At 33.8% G+C, this 27,686-nt stretch overlaps 1 long non-coding RNA gene across 2 annotated transcripts; it reads left to right on the forward strand.

Moving 5' to 3' along the window:
- The first annotated feature begins 4,434 nt into the window (after nucleotides 1-4,434).
- On the forward strand, nucleotides 4,435-14,082 carry LOC137716126 (uncharacterized). Of its 2 annotated transcripts, none has more exons than XR_011065647.1 (5): nucleotides 4,435-4,464; nucleotides 4,575-4,631; nucleotides 5,856-5,957; nucleotides 10,422-10,555; nucleotides 13,808-14,082. It is a non-coding gene; the product is annotated as an uncharacterized lncRNA (long non-coding RNA). The 2 variants fall into 2 exon arrangements; XR_011065646.1 differs by having other exon boundaries at nucleotides 10,419-10,555; nucleotides 13,808-14,048.
- Nucleotides 14,083-27,686: the final 13,604 nt, after the last annotated feature.

The following is a 27,686-nucleotide window of genomic DNA, read 5'->3' on the forward strand; positions in this document are numbered from 1 at the left end:
TTATGGTGCTGCTCAAGGCACCTCAAATACTGCGGTGAAGAAGTATAGGAGGCAGTGGAGGAAAATTACCGCTCAACGCGGCACGTCTGAAACGCAAGACCACCTAAAGAGAGAAATTACTATTGATGGCACCTCTTATGCGGCTGACAAGGTCGAGAAGTATAGGCAACGGAGGGGAGTCACTCTTCTAGGCCGTAATGTTCCAAACCCCATCAGGATTTTCGATGACTCTGGGTTTCCAAGTATGTATTTTTTGTTGTGACGTATGTTCTAATGCCTTTCCTCTTTGTAGCAACAGTGTCTAGTCTTTTCTATCTTTTTTAATCCTAAGTCGAGATAAATTAGGAATTCTTTGGGATCTAGAAGATCTTTCCTAATAGACTTTGTATTACTTGGAGAATAAGCTTCTCTCATCCTTATTACTATAAATAAAGACACATGACTTGGGAATTAACACACAATTCCTCAAGTCTATTCTACAATCTCCGCACCCCTTAGTTAATATAGGCCACAACACTTTTTTATTTTTTTCTTGTATTAATATGGTTTAGTGGTATTCATCTTCACTTATAATGAGAGGTCTTGGGTTCGATTCTCGCCAAAAACAAATTTGAACCACATTATTGCCAGCTCATTGCAAGACTAAGCCAATCTCCTCCCCTTTAATGTAAATAATATCGTTTGTTTAAAATAAATAAATAAATAAACAAGTTCCCTTGTTATATATAAAAAACATATATTTCCAGTTGAATATCTACATACATATTGATTTGATCATTTCTGTTGATCATCACAGAAAAAGTTATACAAGAATTTTCAAAAGCTGGATTTGTTAGGCCTACACCAATTCAAGCTCAAGTATGGCCATGAGGATCCTCTCCGGATCCTTTTTGTAAGGATTCTGAAGATTTTTAAATTGTGTCTATCCATCGTACATCGTGCAGCTAGAAATCATTTTAAATACTTTTATTTTTAATTAAATATGAATAGTACTTGACAAAAACTGATCATATGATATACGATGAACAAACACGATTTAAGAATTTCTTGGATCCTCATAAAGAGAATCCGAAGATAATCCTCCTGGTTTCTAAAGCTCACCAATTCATAAGTGCATTTGGTAATACCAACCACTCACCACAACTTCATCAATGATTCTGCTCTTGGCAGTCTAATTGCAAAGATCATTGCTTCAATTTATGAACCCCTACTATACCTACCTACCTAGGTTAATGGCCATCAATTAGAGAAAAAAAAAATAGTATATTAAGAACACAATACATGAAGTGTCATACTATAATTAGTTAACATGAATTCAAAAGGATAAAGTTTCAAGAGTTGGGTCATATAATGCAACTCAACTACCAAAGTACCAAGATATTTATTCAACTCAACTACCGAAGTACCAAGATATTTATTCAACTCAACTACAAAAGAATGAAGATTCGCTGCATAAAAATTGACATTACATGCATGCTCTTTAATATTTCTCAGCTATACAGCCTGGGGAAGCACGTGAATCGTGATGAAACTCCTGCATGCTTACAAAATAAGGACGTACGTACTCGATTCTCTGTGCATGCATGGACTACTGTAATATTACTAAGTGAATATTTAATGGTGCATGTGAATCCACTCACCAACGAAAAAAGAAAAGAAATTGGGAGTGAACATGTTTTGGCGCCCTGTGTAGTTTTGTTTCGAATGTACTCAACCTCTTTAGTTTCACCAATTTGAAATCAAAACGTTTCAAAAGTTTTAACATATATATCTTCCCATGCCATATGGGGCCATAACTTACGCCAAGTACAATTAAATTATTTTGGGATCAAACCATTGGTTTATTACTAATTACACTGTTATTATCCTGTTATTTTCTTCAACTTAAGTCTTATCACCTACATAAGATCTGAGGTTTTACTGAAAGTTGTCTTGGTGCAATTAGAGTAAAAAAAGGGATGAGCTATAAGAACAGAAAAAGAAATTTTTAGTAGAATATATAGGATAGTATTTTAACAACGCGTGGCTTCTGCCTTGAAAATATACTTTGGTGTGGGAAAATAAGGGCTTTAGATGTGAGAAGGCTAATTTCCACTGGCAGAGCCAATGAAGGCTGGATCATTTGACCCTTTTTACTTTTAAGTTTTTATTATATGATTTTATGTATTTGGTTTTTTCATATCAAAGTCTTTAAGGTTTTGGCCATTTTTGTCCATTGAAAAGTATGATACTTTCATTCTTTGATCCGTATCCTCATTAATATAACTCATGAATGAAATTTACCATTTAGTTTTTTTTTTCTTTCTCTTAATTGTGTCAACTATCACTAATTAGCTAATCATGCACCTAATCCTAATTATACGATTTATGTCTAATAATGTCATATTTGAAATATAGAATTAATTAATATAGATTAAAATTAAATCGTCTTTAACGAGTTTTCAAACTATGATTTTGTGTTATTATATATAATCTTTCGTCATTTTTTTTCTTTTTCATTTTAAGCTTATAGATATTTAAGATTAACTCCCATAGTAGAATCTTTGGCTTCGTCACTTCTAATTTCTACGATGGGGTAAATATAAGTATAAAGATTTTTAAGCATTAAAATGTTGTAAACATATTTATATACGTTAATCTAAGTAATTTGGTTAGGGTTTTGTAAAAAAAAAAAAAAAAAAAAAAACTTCATGCAGTTTTAGATATTGATGACCATTAACCTAGTTATGTATTTATAGGTGAGGTTCATAAATTGGACATGATTAAGCCCTAAACCCTACATCGATCAAGTCTTCACTTAAGTAGTGTTTCTTCCTGTAAACTTCTGTTCTTAAAAAATACAGAGTGATGTTTCAAATTTTTGCAAAGCTAAGATTAACATATATATCTTCCCATGCCACTTGACGTAGAGGTCATAAGCTAGCTATAAAAAAGAATTGGGGTGTGGTTAGTATAAGGAATACATCGAACACAAAATATTAGAAAGAATTAGAAATGTATTTTATGAGCATATTCGTTCATAAATATTTTATCTCATACATGTCTTTGTAACATGAAGTTCTCTATTTCTTACTAACTTTTCCTCTTTCCCTCGGCACCTGAAAATCTCTCACCAAACATAGCCGAAAGAAACTTTGTAAAAAACCACGTCAAAAAAGGAAAAACCGATAGCGAAAACCAAAAACGATTGATGGTCTATCATTGAAAGACAGTTGTAGATAAACCGTTTTGCCATGTATATGATATACGCTAATTAGGGACCAATTGAAAGGATCTTGGATACTTTTTGTGAGAATATAGAGAATCAATCAATCATATTCGTTCATCGTATATCGTGTAGTCAATTTTCGTTAAGTACTGTTTATATTTATTTTTAAATAAAAAATTTAAAATAATTTCTGAATGCACAATATATGATGAATGAACATAATTAATTGATTATCCAAATTCCTACAAAGAGGATCCGGTTAGGATCCTAATTCCAATTGAGCACATCCATTAAGTATATTTTCTAGTATCATTAGTCATTCTTATTGATCAAATGGTTGTAAAACTTTACACTGTGCATGATGCGGTAGTTGGTAAGATAGGGATCCAGATCTTCTTCGGATTTAAGGATCTTAAGCCTAGGGATCAATTGATTCGACTCATTGAAAATTGATCATTGATCTAACGGCTACAATTATTATAACTTTTAGTGGAATCCTCTATTTGTAGCCGTTAGATCAAATTTCAACGGGCCGGATCAATTGATCCTTAGGCTCAGGATCCTTAGATCCAGAGAGGATCTAGATCTGTAAGATAGAATGCATTTACTTGTGCTCATCTGTACAGAATCCAAAATGTGCAAGAGTAAGGAAAAATATTCAAAAAGTAAAGTTAAAGAAACTAAATCTATTGATTAAATTTACAAATTAAATGATGTATCACAAATAAAAAATAAATACATTTATTAATATTTAAGTAATAATCTAATCTTCAATTTGCATATCATTTAATATACAAATTCAATTTCTATTGCATTACTTATACTAAAAAACATTTCAAGCTCTCGTAGGTTTGTGTGGACCTATTAAACCTATTGACCACATAATATCTGGATCTGGATCCTCTCCTGAGCTAATGGAGAGGATCCTCCTCATAAATCATAATAGATCGTTGGATTTTTATCCAACGGTTACAAACAGGAAGATCTTTTCTATCCAACGGCCCATAATAATTGATGATGAGGATTCTCTTTCTTAGCTCAAGAGAGGATCCAAATCCCATAATATCTTATTTGCGCGATCACATTATGCCACCTCATTCTGGAATTGGTGGCTTGTCCATCACCACATGTTTAAACCTTCCTCTGGAAGGTTGTAAGCCTACAGAAGGTTGTAAGCCTATAAAAGGTGCCATGCCAAAGCTTTACGTTTCCTGTCCATCGTTCCACCGACGCCGAGGGCGCTCTCTCTCCACGTGGTAAGATCCTTCTTTCTCCTTTGATGCCACCGAGATTTGTAGCTACATTTTTATTTTGTTAATTTTTTTTCTTTCCTTTGTGTTTTGTATGTCATTTTAATCATAACAAGATTTTTGGAATGGAAGGGTTAAGAAAGAAAGAAAAAGCATTGACGCTAATTTGACTGGTAAGTAAACGAACCAAGTGATTATTGATTTATTTAGTTTTATGTATACATGTTTTAGTTTTGCCTCATTAGCATCAATTTCTTTGTCTTGTACAGTCTTTCTCTCCTCTTTTTAATCCATAACACATTTTCAAAAAGAAACGCCTAGAGCTAGCAAACTCATCTTCTCTATCAAACTTTGTATGTATGTTTTCCTTCCCAAATGAGTTGATAACCATGTATGGTTAGATTGGTTGGTCATATATCACCTAGATTATATATAATATGTATTGCTATTTCATATGTTTTGAGCTCAAAGTTGGGCTTTTTGGTGTTAAATTTTGGTAGGTATTAGGTGGAATTTTGGGTAACGCACGTTGTAAAGCACATTGTAACACGTGAGTATTCTTATAGTCAAGATAATTCAATCTTTTCATTACAAGTTCATTTGGATGTGATTTTAAAATAACTAAAAGTGTTTTTAGAGAAAATATTTTTGAGTTCTATAAAGTACTTGAAGTACTTTTTGCATTAGTTATAGCACTTCAAGTATTTTTTCAGGATTTACTTGTATTTTTACTAAGGTTTGGTTCTAAAAATATTCTCACCAAAAGTGCTTTTGGTCATTTTAAAAGCACATCCAAACAAGCTTCAAGACATTTGCATCATATATCTAGAAAGTACAAACAGAAGATAAAACTCCAAGAATTTCATAATAATTTTTGTTTAGAATCAATTAGGGTACCTACTCTACTTGCAACTTTCCCAAATGGAACGCGGTTTAATTAAGTACAACAAAGTGAAACATGTCATTTAGGGAAGAAGATTGTAGCACTGCTGCCTTTGTTTGGTTGGACTTGTTGAGCAATATTGATCGAGCATGATATATGCCAAACCCACTGATATTTAGTATTGCTCTCGTTTTTGTCACTTTATTTGTACATTGATGGATCAGTCTTCATTTAACTTCAAACTTTTCAAATTTATGATTGTTAGAACATCTTGTAACCTTTTTTATTTTTTTCTTAAATTCGTCTGGGCATCCATGTGATGCCGAACCTTTAACCCATTGTGTTTATATCCGGTTTTAGTGGAAAGCTACTTGAGTTTATGGCTATATTGGCTAAAGTTTGTTAATGGTGCGCTACTTCAACTTGTATGTTTTTTTTGTGTGTGTTATATGCCTTTTTGATTGCCTTGTTACCGTTATGACTGACCAATCCTACTTTACTTTGTTTGCAGCAGCAACATGAGGTTTTTTCCATTGATGGAGGATGTTTTTCGGTATCGTTTATCCACTAATAGCATGCCTTTGAAGCCCAGTTGTTCATAGTAAAGTTGATTGGGGTAAGTATCTTTAACTTAATTTGAAATATGGACAAACTTCTCATTCTATTGAATTGTAAATGTACAGTTTTCCTTTTGACTAATCAGAACCTTTCGATTGGCACAAAGTACCTAGATCTATTCACCCTGAACTATTGCACATGTCTCACTTTACCCTTGCAACTTAGGTTTTCACTCAAAACTCTTCTCAATGTTTTAAAATTCTCCTACCACCAAAATCTGCCAATTCTTCCTTGAAGGTGCGGATGATGTGGCTAGGGTTCTTTCCTTCTCCTTAAATGAGCTAGGAGTCGTCTCTGCCACAGGCCATGTCCCCTTAAATGAGCAGAGCATGCTTATGAGCTTTCTAATGTGGCTGCCAAAACCTTCATTGCAAAGAAATGTGTTGTGAGCTGCCAAAACCCTAAATCTGGCTGCATTTCCAAAAGAATAGTCATCTGATGCTACTTACTTTTTTTGCCCTGAATCCTGATCCATCTGAGCTCCGACGTTTTTTGTTTAAGTTGTCACCAACTTTTAGAGGTCTCACTCAATTTTCAAATCAAGGAATTGGAGTTTAGAAGCTTCAGTGTGAGATAATAATTACTTTCTATATTTTATGATTTGGTTATGAATCTTATGATTCTTCTGCTCATTGTTTCTTTACTGTTTTTTTTCTTCTTCATATGTTTAGATTATGACCATATGGTGCTTCAGGTTTGGGATTAGGATTTTCATTTTAGTTGTCTTTAGCGATTGGATTTGCTCCAGACTTATAAGGCTTATGACTGGAAATTTGACTATGCAAGTTAGACATGTATAATGTTGCTGCTTAATTTAGTTTTGCAAGTTTGGCATTGAAAATGCTCGTGAGAGGTGGAGATTTTGAAACAATGGGATGAGTTTAGAGGGTAGCATGATGCATAGTACATGTTAAGGGATAAAGTTAAACAAATCTAATATAGATCTTACTAAGTCTAGTTTTAATTAATTTGTTTATTGTTTTTTACTCGGGTACTTGCACCTTATTTGTAATTGCAAAAACAGTTCAAGATGAACGTTTTTTAGCTACAGGGGAGAACATGTTACTTTCTCCATGTGATTTAGCAATAAATGTTGGCCTGCCATATATTTACTACAAACGTAAAACATACGGGGTAATTTTCTTTCATTGAGCATGAGGGCGTTCTATTAGAGAAAGATTGTTGTTGCTCTGATGATTGGATAAAGGAGGCGGCATTCAAAGGAAAAAAAATTGAGAGTGAGAAAATGTATTTTTATTCACACGTATGAGGTCATAAGAGGACAAGGAAAGTTTTTTTAGAGCTTTGATGACTTAATCAGTTATAATTGATTTGTTGGTTGCGACCTTTATATTCGATTTTTTTGGTTGAGTCGTCAAAGCTGTAAAAAGACTTTTCTTGTCCTCTATGATCTTATATGAGTCAATAAAAATGCATTTTCCTATTCTCTCAATTTTCTTTCCTTTGAACGCTGCCTCCTTTAACCACTCATCAGAGTAATGACAATCTTTCTCCAATAGAACACCCTTATGCTCAATAAAAGAAAATGCATCCTCAAAATAGGTGTCGCCCCGTACGTTTTAGGTTTGTAGTAAATATATGGCTGACCGACATTCATTGCTAAATCATGTGGAGAAAGTAAAACGTTCTCCTCTTTAGCCAAAAAGTGTGCATCTTGAATTGTTTCTGCAACTGCAAATAAGGTGCAATATTCGAGTAAAAATCAATAAACAAATTAATTAAAACTAGACTTAGTAAGATCAATATTAGAATTGTCTCACTTTATCCCTTAACATGTACTATGTATCACATTACCCTCTAAACTCATCCCATTGTTTCAAAATCCTCGCTGAGCAGTTTCACCTCCAGACTTGCAAAACTAAATTAAGTACGTTAACTTACACATAGTCAAATTTCCAGTCATAAGCCTTATAGGTTTAGAGCAAATCTAATCGAAATGAAAATCCTAAACCTAATGCACCATAGTCATAAATATCACCAACCAAAGGGTATATAATTTTAGGAAACTTTGTTTGCAGTTACTAATGTTCATTCACTGAGACCTTATTAATTTTGATCGAAATTAACTTTAAAAACACGCCCCAATCCTTGTGTCTGAAGAATTTAATTGCATTTTTACTAAGATTTGGTTCCAAAAATACTTTTAGCCATTTTAAAAATACATCCAAACAAACTCCAAGTCATTTGCATCATATATCTAGAAAGTACAAACAGAAGATAAAACTCCAAGAATTTCATAGCAATTTTTGTTTAGAATCAATTAGGGTACGTACTCTACTTGTAACTTTCCCAAATGGAATGCGGTTTAATTAAGTACAACAAAGTGAAACGTCATTTAGGGAAGAAGATTGTAGCACTGCTGCCTTTGTTTGGTTGGACTTGTTGAGCAATATTGATAGAGCATGATAGCATGATATATGCCAAACCCACTGATATTTAGTATTGCTCTCGTTTTTGTCACTTTATTTGTACATTGATGGATCAGTCTTTCATTTAACTTCAAACTTTTCAAATTTATGATTGTTAGAACATCTTGTAACCTTTTTTTATTTTTTTCTTAAATTCGTTTGGGCATCCACGTGATGTCGAACCTTTAACCCATTGTGTTTATATCGGGTTTTAGTGGAAAGCTACTTGAGTTCAAGATGAACGTTTTTTAGCTACAGGGGAGAACATGTTACTTTCTCCATGTGATTTAGCAATAAATGTTGGCCCGCCATATATTTACTACAAACGTAAAACGTATGGGGTAACACATATTTTGAGGTTGCATTTTCTTTCATTGAGCATGAGTGTGTTCTATTGGAGAAAGATTGTCGTTGCTCTGATGATTGGATAAAGGAGGCGGCATTCAAAGGAAAGAAAATTGAGAGAATGAGAAAATGTATTTTTATTCACACGTATGAGGTCATAAGAGGACAAGGAAAGTTTTTTTTAGAGCTTTGATAACTTAATCAGTTGTAATTGATTTGTTTGTTGCGACCTTTATATTTGATTTTTTTGGTTGATTCGTCAAAGCTGTAAAAAGACTTTCCTTGTCCTCTATGATCTTATACGAGTCAATAAAAATGCATTTTCCTATTCTCTCAATTTTATTTCCTTTGAACGCTGCCTCCTTTAACCAATCATCAGAATAATGACAATCTTTCTCCAATAAAACAGCCTTATGCTCAATAAAAGAAAATGCATCCTCAAAATAGGTGTCGCCCCGTACGTTTTACGTTTGTAGTAAATATATGGATGACCGACATTCATTGCTAAATCACGTGGAGAAAGTAAAACGTTCTCCTCTTTAGCTAAAAAGTGTGCATCTTGAACTGTTTCTGCAACTGCAAATAAGGTGCAATATCCGAGTAAAAATCAATAAACAAATTAATTAAAACTAGACTTAGTAAGATCAATATTAGATTTATCTCACTTTACCCCTTAACATGTACTATGTATCGCGTTACCCTCTAAACTCATCCCACTGTTTCAAAATCCTTGCCAAGCAGTTTCACCTCTAGACTTGCAAAACTAAATTAAGCAGTAACATTAAGTACGTTAACTTACACATAGTCAAATTTCCAATCATAAACCTTATAAGTTTAGAGCAAATCTAATCGAAATGAAAATCCTAAACCTAATGCACCATAGTCATAAATATCACCAACCAAAGGGTATATAATTTTAGGAAACTTTGTTTGCAGTTACTAATGTTCATTCATTGAGACCTAATTAATTTTGATCGAAGTTTGTAGCATTAAAGACACGCCCCAATCCTGGTGTCTGAAGAATTTAATTGCATTTTTACTAAGATTTGGTTCCAAAAATACTTTTAGCCATTTTAAAAATACATCCAAACAAACTCCAAGTCATTTGCATCATATATCTAGAAAGTACAAACAGAAGATAAAACTCCAAGAATTTCATAGCAATTTTTGTTTAGAATCAATTAGGGTACGTACTCTACTTGTAACTTTCCCAAATGGAATGCGGTTCAATTAAGTACAACAAAGTGAAACGTCATTTAGGGAAGAAGATTGTAGCACTGCTGCCTTTGTTTGGTTGGACTTGTTGAGCAATATTGATAGAGCATGATATATACCAAACCCACTGAAATTTAGTATTGCTCTCGTTTTTGTCACTTTATTTGTACATTGATGGATCAGTCTTTCATTTAACTTCAAACTTTTCAAATTTATGATTGTTGGAACATCTTGTAACCTTTTTTATTTTTTTCTTAAATTCGTTTGGGCATCCACGTGATGTCGAACCTTTAACCCATTGTGTTTATATCGGGTTTTAGTGGAAAGCTACTTGAGTTTATGGCTGTATTGGCTAAGTTTGTTAATGGTGCGCTACTTCAACTTGTATGTTTTTTTTGTGTGTGTTATATGCCTCTTTGATTGCCTTGTTACCGTTATGACTGACCAATCCTACTTTACTTTGTTTGCAGCAGCAACATGAGGTTTTTTCCATTGATGGAGGATGTTTTTTGGCATCATTCATCCACTAATAGCATGCCTTGGAAGCCTTTTCACTGGCGTTCGCGTGGGTATGCAAGCTCAGTTGTTCATAGTAAAGTTGATTGGGGTAAGTATCTTTAACTTAACTTGAAATATGGACAAACTTCTCATTCTATTGAATTGTAAATGTACAGTTTTCTTTTTGACTAATCAGAACCTTTCGATTGGCACAAAGTACCTAGATCTATTCACCCTGAACTATGCACATGTCTCACTTTACCCTTGCAACTTAGGTTTTCACTCAAAACTCTTCTCAATGTTTTAAAGCTCTCCTACCACCAAAATCTGCCAATTCTTCCATTAAGGTGCGGATGATGTGGCTAGGATTCTTTCCTTCTCCTTAAATGAGCTAGGAGTCGTCTCTGCCACGGGCCATGTCCCCTTAAATGAGCAGAGCATGCTTATGAGCTTTCTAATGTGGCTGCCAAAATCTTCATTGCAAAGAAATTGTGTTGTGAGCTGCGAAAACCCCAAATCTGGCTGCATTTCCAAAAGAATCATGCTACGTACTTTTTTTGTCTTGAATCCTGATCCATCTGAGCCCCGACGTTTTTTGTTTAAGTTGTCACCAACTTTTAGAGGTTTCACTCAACTTTCAAATCAAGGAATTGGAGTTTAGAAGCTTCAGTTTGAGATAATAATTACTTGATTTGGTTATGAATCTTGTGATTCTTCTGCTCACTGTTTCTTTACTGGTTTTTTTTATTTTTTTTTTCATATGTTTAGATTATCACTATATGGTGCTTCATGTTTGGGATTAGGATTTTCATTTTAGTTGTCTTTAGCAATTGGATTTGCTCCAGACTTATAAGGCTTATGATTGGAAATTTGACTACGTAAGTTGACATATATAATGTTGCTGCTCAATTTAGTTTTGCAAGTTTGGCGTTAAAACTGCTCGTGAGAGGTGGGGATTTTGAAACAATGGGACAAGTTTAGAGGGTAACGTGATGCATAGTACATATTAAGGGGTAAAGTGAAACAAATCTAATATAGGTCTTACTAAGTCTAGTTTTAATTAATTTGTTTATTGTTTATTAGTCGGATACTTGCACCTTATTTGTAGCTGTGAAAACAGTTCAAGATGCATTTTCTTTCATTGAGCATGAGGGTGTTCTATTGGAGAAAGATTGTCGTTACTCTGATGATTGGATAAAGGAGGCAGCATTCAAATGAAAGAAAATTGAGAGAATGAGAAGATGTATTTTTATTGACTCGTATGAGGTCATAGAGGACAAGGAAAGGTTTTTTTAGAGCTTTGACGACTCAATCAGTTGTAACTGATTTGTTTGTTGCGACCTTTATGTTTGATTTTTTTGGTTGAGTCATCAAACATAAAGGTCGCAATAAACAAATCAGTTACAACTGATTGAGTCGTCAAAGCTCTAAAAAAACCTTTCCTTGTCCTCTATGACCTCATACGAGTCAACAAAAATACATCTTCTCATTCTCTCAAATTTTCTTTCCTTTGAATGCCACCTCCTTTATCCAATCATCGAAGCAACGACAATTTTTCTCCAATAGAACGCCTTTATGCTCCATGAAAGAAAATGCAACCTCAAAATAGGCATCGCCCCGTACGTTTTACGTTTGTAGTAAATATATGGCTAACCGACATTTATTGCTAAATCACGTGGAGAGAGTAAAACGTTCTCCTCTTTAAGCTAAAAAGTGTGCATCTTGAACTGTTTCTGCAACTGCAAATAAGGTGCAAGTACTCGAGTAAAAAACAATAAACAAATTAATTAAAACTAGACTTAGTAAGACCAATATTAGATTTGTCTCACTTTATCCCTTAACATGTACTATGTATCATGTTACCTCTAAACTTATCCCATTGTTTCAAAATCCTCGCCTCTCATGAGCAGTTTCACCTCTAGATTTACAAAACTAAATTAAGCAGCAACATTAAATATGTTAACTTACATAGTCATAAACGTTTGAAGTCTAGAGCAAATCCAATCGTTAAAGACAACTGAAATGAAAGTCCTAATGCACCAATCATAAATGTCACCAACCAAAGGGTATATAATTTTAGGAAAGTTTGTTTGTAGTTCCTAGTTACTAATGTTCATTCACTAAGACCTTGTTAATTTTGATCGTAGTCTGTAGAATTAAAGACGCCCTGATCCTAAGGATAACGGGATGGTCACGTGTTGATCGACATTCGAAGGTAATGCAAGCCATTTCATGAATGCATATGTCGAAAACATGTATTTTGCACGTAACCATGCAATGTAATAATCAAGTACAAACCTTAATAAGATATAATATTCAACTGTCAACAATTTAAAAGTGATAATGCATAACATGTTTTCGGCATATGCATTCATAAAATGGCTTGTGTCACCCTCGGGTGTCGGCCAGCATGTGGCCATCCCATTATTAACGGCCTGAAATCGGGTTGACCAGACCTAGATTCGAACCCAACTTGCTACTGGTCCAAACCCATAACCTTGGGCCTAAGCCCAACTACCTAACCTAGCCCAGAAATCAAGCCCATACCCAAAACTCGAATTCGTTCCGACCCTATCGAATCTTAGTTTTTAGTCAGCGCGTCGAGCACACACGCCTCCGTCGAAGGTACTGTACTTCGTTGATGGTGATTTTTCAGGGCAACTTTCTAGTGACCCAACTCAGCACGTGGTGGCGCATGGGGGTACGGGAGGTTCCCCCCTTAGGTTTTTCGACGTCCTAATTGTGTTTATGACATTCGTTTTCCCAAATTCGATTGTGTTAGTAGGGTTTTATTAATTGGTCCCTTTATGTGTTTAGGTGCATTTGTTAGTGACTTTTACATCCTTCCTAGTTCACACGGCTCTTCGACAATGGAGTATCTATGGATGGATCCCTTTCAAAATGCATTATTTTACTACTAGAAAGGCATACATGAAAAGCATGATTTTATAACTAAGTTTTTTAGTATATCAGATTTACGTTTTATGAAATATCATGTTTTATCGAATAGCTGTTTACTGAGATATATTTAGGAAAGATTACGTTCAAGATTTTATGTGCTTACTTAGTGATTATTCATACTATGTGCCTACGGGCAAATGATGTTTATATATGGCTTCGGTCGGGCAATGTAGATTGTGAAACCACTACCAGGCACATTATATATGATATACGTTTTATGAAAGGTGTGTTGTTATGTTATACTAGGGTTTTAGGAAAACCAATACTTATTATGCTATATGAGTTTTTTAAATTAGGGGTTAGTATATAGAAGATTAACTGTTTTAGTATTTTATATATATATATATATATATATATATATATATTTAGTCTACTCTTGTTTTGTTTTGCACCTTTTTAGGACTTAGAATTGAGGCGTACAATCTTGGTGTCAAGGCACTCCCTCATTGGTATCTTCGAGTCCTCTCAGTGTAGGATCCATGCTTCTTGTAATCGCACTTTCTAATATTCTTTCTACTTGTATTTTGAATTAGTAATATGCTTTGAACATGCCATGCATTATTACTTTTATTTAGCCATTCATATAATTTTTTAATCCTAAATTTACCCATTATTAAATGTACCAATTTATTACGTGGAAAATGTACCCATTTTTTTTTTTTAATATAAAATCAATTCAGTTTTTTTTTAATTCATTTTTAAACTTTATATGGGTACATTCTTTTTCGTTGATTTGAGAATGTATCTATGTTGAGTTTAATAGAAATTTACTAGTGTCATTAAGCTTAATATCTATTTTTAATTTTTGGTGGTTTTGAAGAATGTATGGTGTGCTCTTGTTTTGGTACAATATTTTTTTTTGTTAATTTTGATGAATATACCCATATGTGTGTGTGTATATATGTAGACATATATATACACATACATATACAATATATTAGGGAGCATAATTTATATATTATTATTTTTAATCCTAGAAATAATGAGCTTATTTAAAATCTCATTAATAAAAAAATTTATTTTTATTTAGAAAAATATAGTAACTTATATAGAAATACGTTATTACATTAACATCAATGACTTCGATTAAAAACTAAAGACAAATAAAATTTCAATCAAAGAATATTGATAGTTAAAGAGCGTATCTTAAGTCTCCCATAATTTTATTAAACGAGAATAAATTGGTCAAGATACCATTCTATAATATAAATATATAAGTACATGCGTAATATTTAATAGAAATAAATATGCCAATTTATGTACCTGACAGTTTTAACAGATAGAAAACGATGTTTAATCATTGTACCAAATTGCCAAATGATGGCAACTCTCGTGCCAAATGGGAAAGAAAAAAACTTGTCAATAATTGCTCTGGGGTGCCCTAAATCGGCATTACCAACGTAAACGAATGATAATGAAATATGCCTTCATTGCTCAAGAATACCAATTATGTTTAGGACATAGATAAAAATAAAGAGAAAATCGAAACAATAGTTCTTTATTTTTAATCTAATTGGAACAATGATCATTTAATTAAAAATTCGTGATCATTGATGTCTTAACTCATAAAAATGTGCAACTATGGTTCTTTTTGCTAAGTAAGTTAGAACTTCCATCAAAATAAGTTATGTTAGAAGAATTATTGCTACAATTGGATTAAAGTTGAAAGATCATTACTTCAATTGGATTACAGATGAGAGATTATTGCTTCAATTTTCTCATTTGGTTTTTCATGTTTGCCCCTTGATTTAGCATTACGCGTGGCACATGACTTATTTTGACAGAAGTTCTAACAAAATTGAAAATGATCATAGCTGCATGGACAGACAGAGTCAAGTACAAGGCTCCCTAGGCTATAGAAGGGAGAGTTTTGATTCTTTAACCTTTAAAATATTAATTTTCGGATTATTTTATGATTTTTAATTGTCAAATTTCACTTGGTGAATAATTTTTTGAATCTTAAAGCTGTTTTAAGGAAAATAAATGCTAATAAATGTTAAATAAACTTATCACGTTAACCAATATTATAATTTAATAGTAATAAGTTAAAACTTCTATAACATAAATAGTTTCTTAGTTTATTCACTTGAGAGTTTTGAACGCTAGAGCCTAGAAGCTCATAAAACATAGTATAAATTTATCGCTTCAAATTATTACTTTCAAGTTTGCCATTTAGTACTCTGGTTTAATGATATTCATCTTCACTGGTAAGTGAGATTTTAGGTTCGATTCTTGTCAAAGACGAATTTGAACTACATTGTTATTAGCCCATGGTGAGGCTTAGTCCACTCTTCCACCCTCTTAGTATAGACAATATCGTTTGTTTAAAAAAAAATTAATACTTTCAGGTTTACAATTATATAACTTTATATAGGCAAAAAAAGATTAAAAACTATTTGGTAGTAATAATTTTAGCTTAACCCACCAACTAAATAATTGATGGCTACGTCATTAGCTACACAGTTTGACAACTTAAGGGACCAATAGTCCAAATTTTTAGTTGAAAAACCATTGCTGATTTACTTGAATTGAATTAAAGTTGAGGAACTATTACTTCAATTTTTTCAAACTAATGTTGTAGGGAGAAGTTTTATCTAATTAATATTTATGACTTTTTATTGCGTGAATGATATACTTTCCAAAACAAGTGCTTCTTACATATGTAATTTCAAACAAGCTAAATATTTCTTAGGAAAATTATCAGAAATGACTCATTTTTTTAATTTTGAGATCAAAATATGATTTTTCGCACATGCACACAATATACACACCGCATGCACCACAATATGACTAAAATAGAAATTTTCCTATAATTAAAAATAACCTAATTGTTCTCGTAGATAGGCGATTTATTTTGTTCTCGTATATAAATGAGTTATTTTGCCCAGCTCAATCATCATTTTCTGCTTGTTCGAAAACCCGTCTCTGGAACCTATACCCCCAAATCTGCAATTTCACAACCGTGAGGGGAACCAAATGGGGTCCCTTCGAATTAGAGGATTGCAAATTCCAACAAAGTCGAGAAGGATTGCAAATGGGGTCCCTTCGAACAATAGTTGTTGCAGGTTCGTCAAGAAGGAATCTGTGCGGGTCGTGATGGACACACGAATCTGGGCCAGGACTTCAAACTGGCAAGACGCAATCGGTGCGATGTGTTGTAGAATGTTGGGTTTTGTCAGGTAGCAGCAGGTACAGTTTGATACGGGTTTTGGGTTCGTGTGCACGTGATGCAGCAGCGGATCTTGGTGGGCGGATGATGGGATCATTCAGGTTAGCAAGCTGTTCGGTGAGGGCGCTGCACAACTGGCTGCTCGGTTGGCGATTGTCGGTGGATTCTGAGTCAGCAACGATAGTGTCGTTGGCTGGTTCGACGATGTGGGGCACAACTGGCAGCACAGTTGGTGATTCCCGATTCTGCGCATGGCATGGTTTTGTTTATTTATTTATTTTTTTTCTAACCTAGACTTTGATACCAAAAAGATAATACTTTGGAATGATATATTTATTTTTTTCAGGAAGAGGTATAATATATAATCTTAATCCTAACTAAATTGAGAAGAATGATTACAGAAGATTACAAAGAAATTTATTCCAGATTACATGAAATCTATCATAAACTTGAAAATCCTAAATTATAGGAAACTATACAAGTGCACAGGCGCAACCCCATTTGCGTCTTACCGGTGCATAGCATCTCAAATCATCATTTCGAGCGTAGTTCTATGCGATTACTGTGCCTCTACTAGCCGCCGGCACTTTTCTGCTCTCCTCCTTCGCTTTATCGATGGCAATTCCTAGTTTTGAATGATGAGCTTCTCATCTTCATTTTCTCCCCTCAATTGATTCACTTCATCATCCAAGTCCAGGCAACCCTATTTGAAGACTGAGGGTGGTGGGGGTGGGGTTTTTTTTTTTTTTTTAATTTTTTTTTTTTGGTCATATTAATTGTGTTAGTTTCATTGGCCATCTATTTGACAAAATCACATTGTTTGATTTTGTTAATTCTGGTTTTTTTTTTATTGTTTTTTTTATGTGGGTTTTTATTTCTTGTGTCTTCTTCCTCTTTCTGCTCCCTCTCTTGATCTAAATATACAAATACTAAAATAGGATTTGGGTTTGGCTGCAATTAAAAGAAAAAAACGTATTAAAGTTTAGTTGGCTTTTGGAAAAAAGAGAAATTTGAGGGAAAAGATAGAAATCAAAATGGAAAGAAGAAGAGAGAAGGATATGGACGAAATTGTTTCGCGAACTCGTGTGCTCTCTTCTTATTAAGCTTGCTTATACTCTGTATGTACACGACATGCACATGGTATGCTCATGGATCTGAGCTCAACTTAGAAACCCAAAGCTCACCACTCTCTCTCGATGTCCTTCTCTTCCAAATTAGAAAAACGATATAATATTATGTGAGTCTTTACAATTTATATGTGGGGTTTTAGTCATTTCGGTTTTAAGTATGCATGGAGTGTGCTTTGCCGGTTTGTCCTATTTTGATCCAAAAAAATAAGAAAATAGGTCATTTATGATAATTTCGCTATTTCTTATTGGAATGTCTTATAAGCCGGAAAATAAAGAGCTTTTAATAGTAGAGTTATCTTACAAATTGCCTTTTCTGGTATAAGTAATAAGAGGTGTTTCATAGGCAAAGCATTATGAATGTTTAAAAAGAAACAAAGAAAAAAAAGAGAGATCAACATGTGGTTTTGTCACGGCAGCCTATTATTTTGAGGAATGAGAAGATTCATAGAGGTATTTAAGCCTTTCTTTGTCACTTGTGTAATTCACGAGCGTTAGAAATCAAAATTAGGACGTGTTGTGTATAGTATGAGACTGAAATTTGTTCCCAACTACTGAATCATCATGTGCTGGTTGAACTATTGAGTGTTGGATTTACAGCTCTAGTTCGTCTAATCTGTCAATGTAATCTCATTTATAGCTAACTAATACTTAGTGGTAAGTAGCTAACAAAAAACAAAATAAGTGGTGGTCCAAAAGCCTAATCAACTCAAGTGAACTGAAGTAGCACGGTTTGTAAGATAGTGCCCAAATTAATTTCTTCCTCCAAACTTGTGTTCTTGAAAAATATATGTCAAGCCATAATCTCGAAGTACGGCTAGAATCGACAAGTGACGTTAGAAAGTACCTATTCAACAACGTAATAACTTTTCATTTAATTCATGGTTGCATTTAACTTCTTTGTTAGACTGCCTACATGTCCTAAGACAAAATCAAGTTATTCGTAGTTCAATATTTAGTTTTATTTTGTCTTTCTAGAAATAATTATGCGCTTACCAATATTCACCAACTAACTATATTTATTCATGACTTTTACTTGAACTTGGACTAACTTGAATACCTTTTTTTTTTTATTCCTAAGAAGATGAACGATATTTATCGAAGAAGAAACAACTTACAACTTAGGAGAATAGGATGCATAATGGTTATTGATAAATTTTGTCGAGGATTTCAACCCAAATGAAGAGAAAAAGAGTGTCCCGTCCGAAATCAAAGAACCAAACGATCCTCCAAAAGTACAATCAAGTAAGGACAACGTATTACTATCTTCCATGAGTGCATCCAAGATTGAGTCCGGTGGTTCCTTGAACCAAGTCTTCTCCATGGCACACCCCAATCCCGCACGAGCAAGGCAATTCGCGACGTGATTAGCTTCGCGACGAACGTGAGATAATTTGGACTGAGGAAAATACTGCAAAAAGTTACGAATGTCATTGATAACGGGTCACATGTCAGAGCAATCCTCCTCATGTCTTTGTAAAGCAGCCACAGCTAGCTGTGCAAGCATCCCCTCCAAAAATGAACTTTGCACCTCCTGGAAACTTATCTCGACAGAGAGTTACAACCCTTCTTGCTGCAAACAGTTCAACGAGCAAGGGAGAGGCTACCAGCTCGAGTTGTCCCGCCAGGCCTGCAATGAAAATCCCATCGTTATCCCTGATGACCACGCCAACTCCTCGTTTTGATCTTTCATCCCACGCGCCGTCAAAATTACTTTGAGCCATCCGTCACATGTAGCAACCCATCGCGTCCGTTGGGCCCAAACAACCAATAGAATAAAATATTCCTTATGGGGTCCCATTGAGCCTAAACAACCAATAGAATTCTCCGGAAATGGATATAATTTTACGAAAATACCCTTGCATTAGCGACCTGTAAAAGTTTCATTTTAAGTCCAATTTATTTTCGTTTGTGCCTAATCGTTCGTAATAGCGAATACTATAATTCTATACTTAAAGTCATCTCCAACCGAAGGTGTTATGTTTAGCCCCCGTTCAGATTACAAACCTGTAAGAAATTATTTTGTAATGAATAGTGTCAGACTATATTTATATACGATCTCCAACCGAAGGAGGCTATTTTTTAACCCCTTCAATAATTTATTATTTTAAGTTTGTTCTTTAATTTTATTCGTTAATGCTAAATGTTGTTTTAAGTTTTATGTTGTTTAAGTTTCATATTATTAAATATTTTAATTTTACTTGAATGTCAACAACTTAGACATTAAAATGAGGTAAGATAGTATGAAAGGGTGAAAAAGATGTTGAAATGACTTAGGTATTTATAGGAAAAAATTATAATTTTTAAAAATTTTTTCTTACATTTCATCTTAAAATTAAAAAAAAAAAAAAAAAAAAAAAAAAAAAACTGCATGACATTAGTTAGCAGCACAGCTGGCCCCAACTTTCATGGCTAGTTGGCTATGTTTGGCTAGGTCTCTGGCCATTTCGCTATATTATGGTCTGGCGGGTCCCAAAATTTTTTGGCCCAACCTTACATTGAAGATGAGTTTCGCATCAATGAGATATATTTTAGCTTTAACCAGCTTGATCGAAGATAGCCTAATAAATATGTCAAATGTGTCATGACTACTAAGTCAACATATCCCACCAGGGGCATTTTTCTCATTTTAGATTTCAGGAGTAAAATTAGGTGCGCTATGTAACAGTATATGTGATGTATATCAAATTTCTTTTCATTTAATGCTATGCTTTACCCTATCTCCCCATGTCGGTTTTGTGTTGTTTGCTGTACAAACAAATATTAATAAGAAGGATTCAACTTGAGACCTCAAGTACAGTGATAAATTTCTTTTAACCAACTGAGGCCTACGTCAAATAAGAAAAAGCCTACGAAGGGTCTATATCAAGAAAGAAAAAACCAATAGTAAAAACAAAACAAAAAAATTATTATAAATTATCCTATCATTTATAAAAAATAAAAATAGTAAAAACAAACCAAAGAAAAAACATTTATCTATCATGGAAAATGCATTGGTACAAAATCATTTTACCACACTATTTATATATGTTGTTTGAGCACAATGATAATGTTAGTGGGTGAAATAATTAGTCATTAAAAGGAGAGGAATCAATGAGAATTGAACTCACATCATAGTATATCAACATAATTATTTTCCGTTACTACGATAAAGTATCATCTGTACTATATGTATGTGTTAATATATGATGAACTGAAAATGTCCCAAGTACACTAATTAAAAGTGGGAGTTTCCATGAATTCTCTGTTATCTCACAGTTTAACATTAATTATCGTGCTAATATTGTGCAAAAAATGAGATGGCAGAAAGTACGGAAAGTCCTACTTTTGAGAAAGTCATGTCAGCAATTTATATTGTTATGTTATAAAATGAATTTAAGCATGGAATTTTATATTATGAACTTTTGCATGTAATTTGTTTTTGGTAATAATTAACTAAGAACAGTACTATCCGCATACTCTTTTTTATATTCTACACAATCTTGTCCTTGATATTTTTCAATTTATTCGATCTGACGTTAAAAATCGAGAAAATTGTGTAAAAGATAAAAATGGTATATGAATAGCACCGTCAATTAGATAAAATTTTTCCGTTATTATGTATTCAAAGTATGGATGCATTTTTGCTCACCTACATTAACTTTGGTGTATGCTCACCATACACTTTATTAGTTGCCATGTGTCCCATCTTCTAATCCTAGTAAACTTGTTAATTAATATATATTTTTTTAATTTTTAAAACTAAATTAAGCATGATTAAATAAACTCAACCCCATAAGCTTTTCAACTTCCCCAACCAGCCAACCCCCACCCACCCACTCCACCCTTTCAATCTTCTTGTTCAGAAGCCATGGCGAATTAGCCATCTCTGTCGTCCGCCCTCTGTCCTCCGCCATCCCTCTTATTCCACTGTAACTCTAATTTATTTTATAAAGAAAACTCAACAATGTCCTCGCCAAGAAAATATATCCCAAATCGCAAAAAAATTCAAATTTGTATGTGCACAGAAATGTCCTCGCCATGAAAGAGAAAGGGATGGTTCTTTAGGTGAGGCTGCTATCGAATTTCATGGCTGCAATGGTGCAGCCGTCGTAGTTGTCTCCGACTGTTGTTGTATGGGCTTCGATTATTGAGTCGACGATCGTATAGTCACAGTGGAAGAAAAGGTAAAAACAATGTTGTCATCATCATCATCGAATCTTTGGCCGTGGGTGGGTGGGTGTTCATGGGGTTACTGGGTGGAGAAGTTGAAACGCTGGAGGGGTTTGGATTTTTTATTTTTATTTTTAATGCTTAAAATTAGTTTTCAAAAATTGAAAAAGATAGATTTAATTAACAAGTTTACTAGGGTTAAAAATAGGACACATGACAGCTAATAAGGTGTGTAATGAGCATACACCAAAATTAATGTGAGTGAGCAAAAACGCACCCTTCAAAGTATTGTGATTTCCTCAGCCCACGCCATCATCAAGGCTTTCATGGCCTTAATTGTCATGTATTAACTATTAATTAAATAAATCACACTTTATGAACACATGTGATCTTGTGGAGGCTAATCACTAGTATTTTTCTTGATAGAAAATGAAATAATCAACTAGTAATCGCTCCAATTAGTAACACACGATCTAATAAAAAAATGTTTGATCAAACAAGTAACGTTATTAGTCTAATAATCTTTGATCAAATAGCACTAAGAAAAGTTCCCATATCAAGTGGGATTTTAGCTAAGCAGGTTGAGATTGATACTTAATTCCGTCCCGACAAGGTTTTATCGAGCGTGTAGTAAATGCATCATATCATCATACACACCTATTCATTTTGCTATTTTAACGAATATCGTACCTTCTTCTATAAAAATATATGATTTGTTTTGAACGTTAGTCTACTTGCACGTTATACGTTTGTGAAATCTTTCGTTAAAAGACATTTTTCCGCTAAATTTTCTCTTACTTTGTTTCTTGACTTGGTTGTTAAGTTTACTTGAGAATCTTTCATTTATAAATGAGAATTGTTATTGGCACTCCAAATTCCTCGTTCTACACTCCAAACTTTCAATATTTAAAAAGAAAAATACACTTGTAAGGAGTGTAGAACGACATTTTTGAAGTGTCAATAACATTTCCCTTATAAATTTAGGTCTTTTAAAATTGCAACTTGCGATGTTTTCCTAAAATAGTTTGTTTGAAGCCCTAACTCATTTCATGCCGAAACTATAATTCAAGCCAAAACAAGCATAGATTTATTTATATATCTATTGAATCAAGGGTTGCTCGTTGGGTCCTAGGCAATCTACTTGTTTTAAGCTACCAAATTGGGTATATAGTTTTAGGAATTGAGATCTATTCTAGACAATTGTGTCTGGAGTCGATGGATTCGGAGACTCAGTTCTCATTGGTTTATTCCATTGTCCTACCTCACTCAAATCAAAAGTCTGGACCTCTCTTTCGATCTCTTTAACAGTCCGGATCTCTAAATTCTTGAACTCTGAACATAGGGATCCGAAAAGGGTCCTATCTCTAATTTTTGTAGCCAAGGGTGAATTGGTCAAGATACATATATATATAAAATATCATTTTATAGGGATAAATTTGCCAATTTGTGCATGAACTGTTGTAACAGATGGAAAACAATATGTAATCATTGTATCCAATTTGCCAAATGGGGAGTAAAAAATTGTCAATAATTGCTCTTGTAGTGGCCTAAGTCAGCAATACGAACGTAAAGGGATGATAATAAAATATGCTTTCATTGCTCAGATTACCACTTATGTTTTTTTTTTTTTTTTTTTTGGACAAGTAATATTATATACGCTAAGGGGAGAGGGTGAGTTTAGCCTCACAATGAGTTAGCAATAATGTGGTTCAAACTCACCTTTGGCGAGAATCGAACCTAAGACATCTCACTTACAAGTGAATAAGTATTACCACTAAACTGTAGTACTAAGTGACGATTGTCACTTATGTTTAAGAATTGAGAAAAATAAATTTTCGATATAAAAATGTTTTTTTTTTCAATTAATATTTATGACTATTTTTATTGCTTCTCTCGTGAAGAATACTTTGGAACATAATTGTTTCTTTCATAAGTAATCTCAAATGAGCTAGCATTTCTCGTTGGATGTCTTATAACTTATAAGGAGTTGCATAGGCAACTCTGTTTGAGCTATTGTATTGACTGTTGGATTAACAGTTTTGCTAATTACTCCAATTTTTTCTTGCCCTTTTATATCTCACTGAAAGCACAAAAACCCTAACTCTCCTTGCCGTCGACTCCTACTACTTTGGGTGGAGATCCGTGGCAAAACCCCCTTCCAGTCTTCCTTACCAACCCCAACTTCTCCTCCTTCTCTGTTACCCTTTTAGTTTATGCCCGACTTTTTTACTTTGGCCTTTATTTATTTATTTTTTTGTTGTTGGAAAAATAAGGTCTAATTGTTATACTAAATTACATAAAAAATCAAGAAATAATTCATGCAATTATATATATATATATCACAATAATGCATGGAGTAACCAATGTTAAATGAACATGATATAATGGATTAGAAAAACCTAGAAAATATGGTGCTCATAGTTGATCGGCACATGTCTCCCAAGATACAACGACCACATCTTTGTAATAGTAGCACTCCAAATCACAAGCTCTATGAACCACAATTTTGTTGAAAACTCTTTCATATGGACTCAATGTGATTCTCTAATATTTAGTAATTATGTAAAACAATGAAAAGTTCTTTTGGTGATTATAGGGGGCTTCCTTATTCATAGAATGTGAGATATCTCTTTGGAAAACATGTGACTATTCATGAAGAGTCAAAAGTTGCAACACTTCATTTAAGCAGACATATCTTTATACCAAAATGCTCCACTTCTAATTTTCATTCACTTAATAAATTTAATATAATAATAATATTATTATTATTAAATTTTCCAACATTTTTTAGCTTTGTCTAAATTCTTTTGAGCTTGTCTCAAATTTGGACTTTCATGCCCCTCCCATGCTCATGTTGCTTTCCGTCGCAAGTCTTCAACTTCAACCACCAACCTCTGTTACCCGGCTCTCATGTTGCTTCTCCTCAACAGTGCGCTTGGTGTTGGGTGGTTGTTAAAATACTATTAGCACTATTTAAGAAAGATTAAGGAATGCTTTTTGCACGAGTGACCGGCTCATCACCATTTTTCATTCATCCAATTGTTTCGTAGGTTCTTCTTAGTGGTGGTGGCATCTTTGCGATGGAGGCGCAGTTGGTTGAGGCAAATAGTACTCCAGATCTAGATTGTTCTTGCTATAGGCCGGCTACTTGTGAGACTTTCCCTGAATTTTCTTTATTTTAGCTTTGCTTGTACTTAGTTACTTTGAACTGCCTTTTAGGCCTTCTGTATCTTGTACTATCTTTATGGGAATGGATTTTATTTATTTCGACAAATAAAAAAAGGATTAACAGTTTTGCTTCGTCTACTTGGTCATGTAATCTTATTTTTAGCTAACTTGTAAGGGAAATGTTATTGGCACTTCAAAAATCTCATTCTACACTTCTCACAAGTGTATTTTTCTTTCCAAATATAGGAAATTTGGAGTGTAGAATGAGATTTTTAGAGTGCCAATAACAATTTCCACTTGTAATACCCCGTATAAATATAAATATATATATATATATATACGTGTGTGTGTATGTGGGTGATTATTTCTACGTAATGATTTAATTTGATTTATTTTTGTGCAAAAACCTACTTTCGATATGTGAAATAGTTTCAATGTAAAATCTTTTTTTTGATACAAATTATTTCAAAAACTAGCTAGTAGTATTTCATGTTCATATGTAATTAGAGATATTTTTAGTTTGAGTTGGAGAAGGGGATTATGATGAGTTTGGCTAGATTTTTCTCACAAAGGCTCAGTGGCATTTGGCAACCATTAGATAATAAAGAGGAGTTAGTCCCTACTCTAGATAGGTTAAGGTGGAAGTTGGTAATTAATAGAAGCTAATAATTAGGGTGTGGAGGTGGGAAACCTTCGGCTTATACGTGTGGCTAGGTGTTGAGTTTGGTTTGATATTTTTACCAAGTAGGAGTGAGTTAGCAAGTTGAGTTAATGTAGAGAGATCACTCACCCCTAAACATTGGAGAGGTGTGAGTCTATATAGAGCCATAGCTACGTATGTGTATGTATTGGCATGCATATGGCAATATGTTGTTGTTTTAAAGTGCTTACTCACTAGCCTAGGGGAATTTCAATTAATTGTTTATATTCTCTCTTCAATGCTTCAATCTCTCTTTCCAAATTTTCCAATGAGGTGAGAACGGGTGGGATGCATATTCCTTAGAGATGAACGTGGCCTTGGATGCTTGTATCCACCTTGCATAATATTGATTAACTTCACACATGCCGCTTTGCCATTTGAACACATATTAGAGCTAAGGTTTTGCTTAACATTTGTTGTTTGTCTATTGGACCACATTTCATTGTTAATGATGAGAACAACACTTGGTGACTTGGTATTGGAACACATATCATGGAACTACATTTGGTGACTTGCTATTGGAACACATGTGCCATGAATCATGAAGAAAAGAAGCAAAACAAGGTCAATCTATACGTATAGAGCTTCAAAGAGAGGGAATTCAAGGGAAGGAACACAAACGCTCATTATATAAAGGAGGAGGAGAGAGCACGGAGAGAAGGAAGAAAAAGGAAGCAACAATTGTCCTTCTCATATCATTGTTTTTTTTATATTTTGTCAAGGCTTCTTAGCCATTGTCATGTATTCATAAATCCTCATTACCTAGAAAAATACAAATACAAACACAACCCTAGTGGACATAGCCAAATTGGTGAACCACTTAAATCTTGTGTGTTTATGCGTTTACATTTTGAGATCATTTCCATAAGAAGCACTTCCACCAAACTATCAAAAATCTCCATTTATTTTCACTTGAGAATGATGTACAAGAGTGTGAGACAAATCCCAGAGAAATACATGAAACCTTACCCAACAAATCTCCACCAAACTCCATCTATCAAAAGAAAGATATCCAAAACTAGAAATTCGTCCAGCCTTTTTAACAGATCAAAACACCATCATTCATAGATTATATCATAATACTTTCTTCATGAGAGTTGTTCATCTGTCTCTCTACCATGATATATCCAAATTTCAAAAAAATCCAACGGTGTGATCGTTCAATATGTTTGAAATACCAACTCAGTCTCTAATCTCGCAGAAAACTGGACAGCCATGTTATGAGTACCAAAACCCCATTTTTTGTTGCTCTGATCAAAACATTTCCTTCACAAAAGCTGTTCTTTATCATCTGATCTATAACATATCCAAAAACCACGACAATCCAATCTATGTGCTAATTTGTATCCCAGTTCGAACAACTGATGTTTGGTTGAGAATTTCAGCTATATTAAAGAAGAGGAAGGGGAAGTGGTGAAGGAAGGAAGAAAACAAGAAGGAGGAAATGAAATTGAAACAATGAAATGAGGAAATGGTAACATATTGCTTATCATTTACATTAAAGATTATTATTTTGTTAATATTATGATTATATTACTCTTGTTACTAATCAATTTGATTTATGTGGAAGCTTGTAGGTTTGTTAGATCACATGTGAGTATTGATATCTATGTGAACATGACATATGCATTGCAAAACAAGAAAAAGAGTTGTGTTGAGTTTGTAAAGTGTTTGCGTTGTGAGGATATTCAAGGGCTGAAGTTTGCCTTGAATATAAAATAATGAAATCTTGTATATGTCAGGCGTAGGGTGCATGGCTTGAGTATACAAATTGGTGGATTATAAAAATAATGAAATCTTGTATATGTCAGGCGTAGGGTGTAGGGCTTGAATATACAATTGGGTGTCGGGGGAAGTGCCTATTTAATAAAGTAGAAGTTGAGAGTTTAATTACAAAAATTGGGTTTAAGGGATGAACAGGAGTTAACTCATATTCTAACGTACTCGGAGCCAAGTGGTATAA

Source organism: Pyrus communis, chromosome 14 (assembly GCF_963583255.1).
Source record: "Pyrus communis chromosome 14, drPyrComm1.1, whole genome shotgun sequence".
Classification (NCBI taxonomy): Eukaryota; Viridiplantae; Streptophyta; class Magnoliopsida; order Rosales; family Rosaceae; genus Pyrus; species Pyrus communis.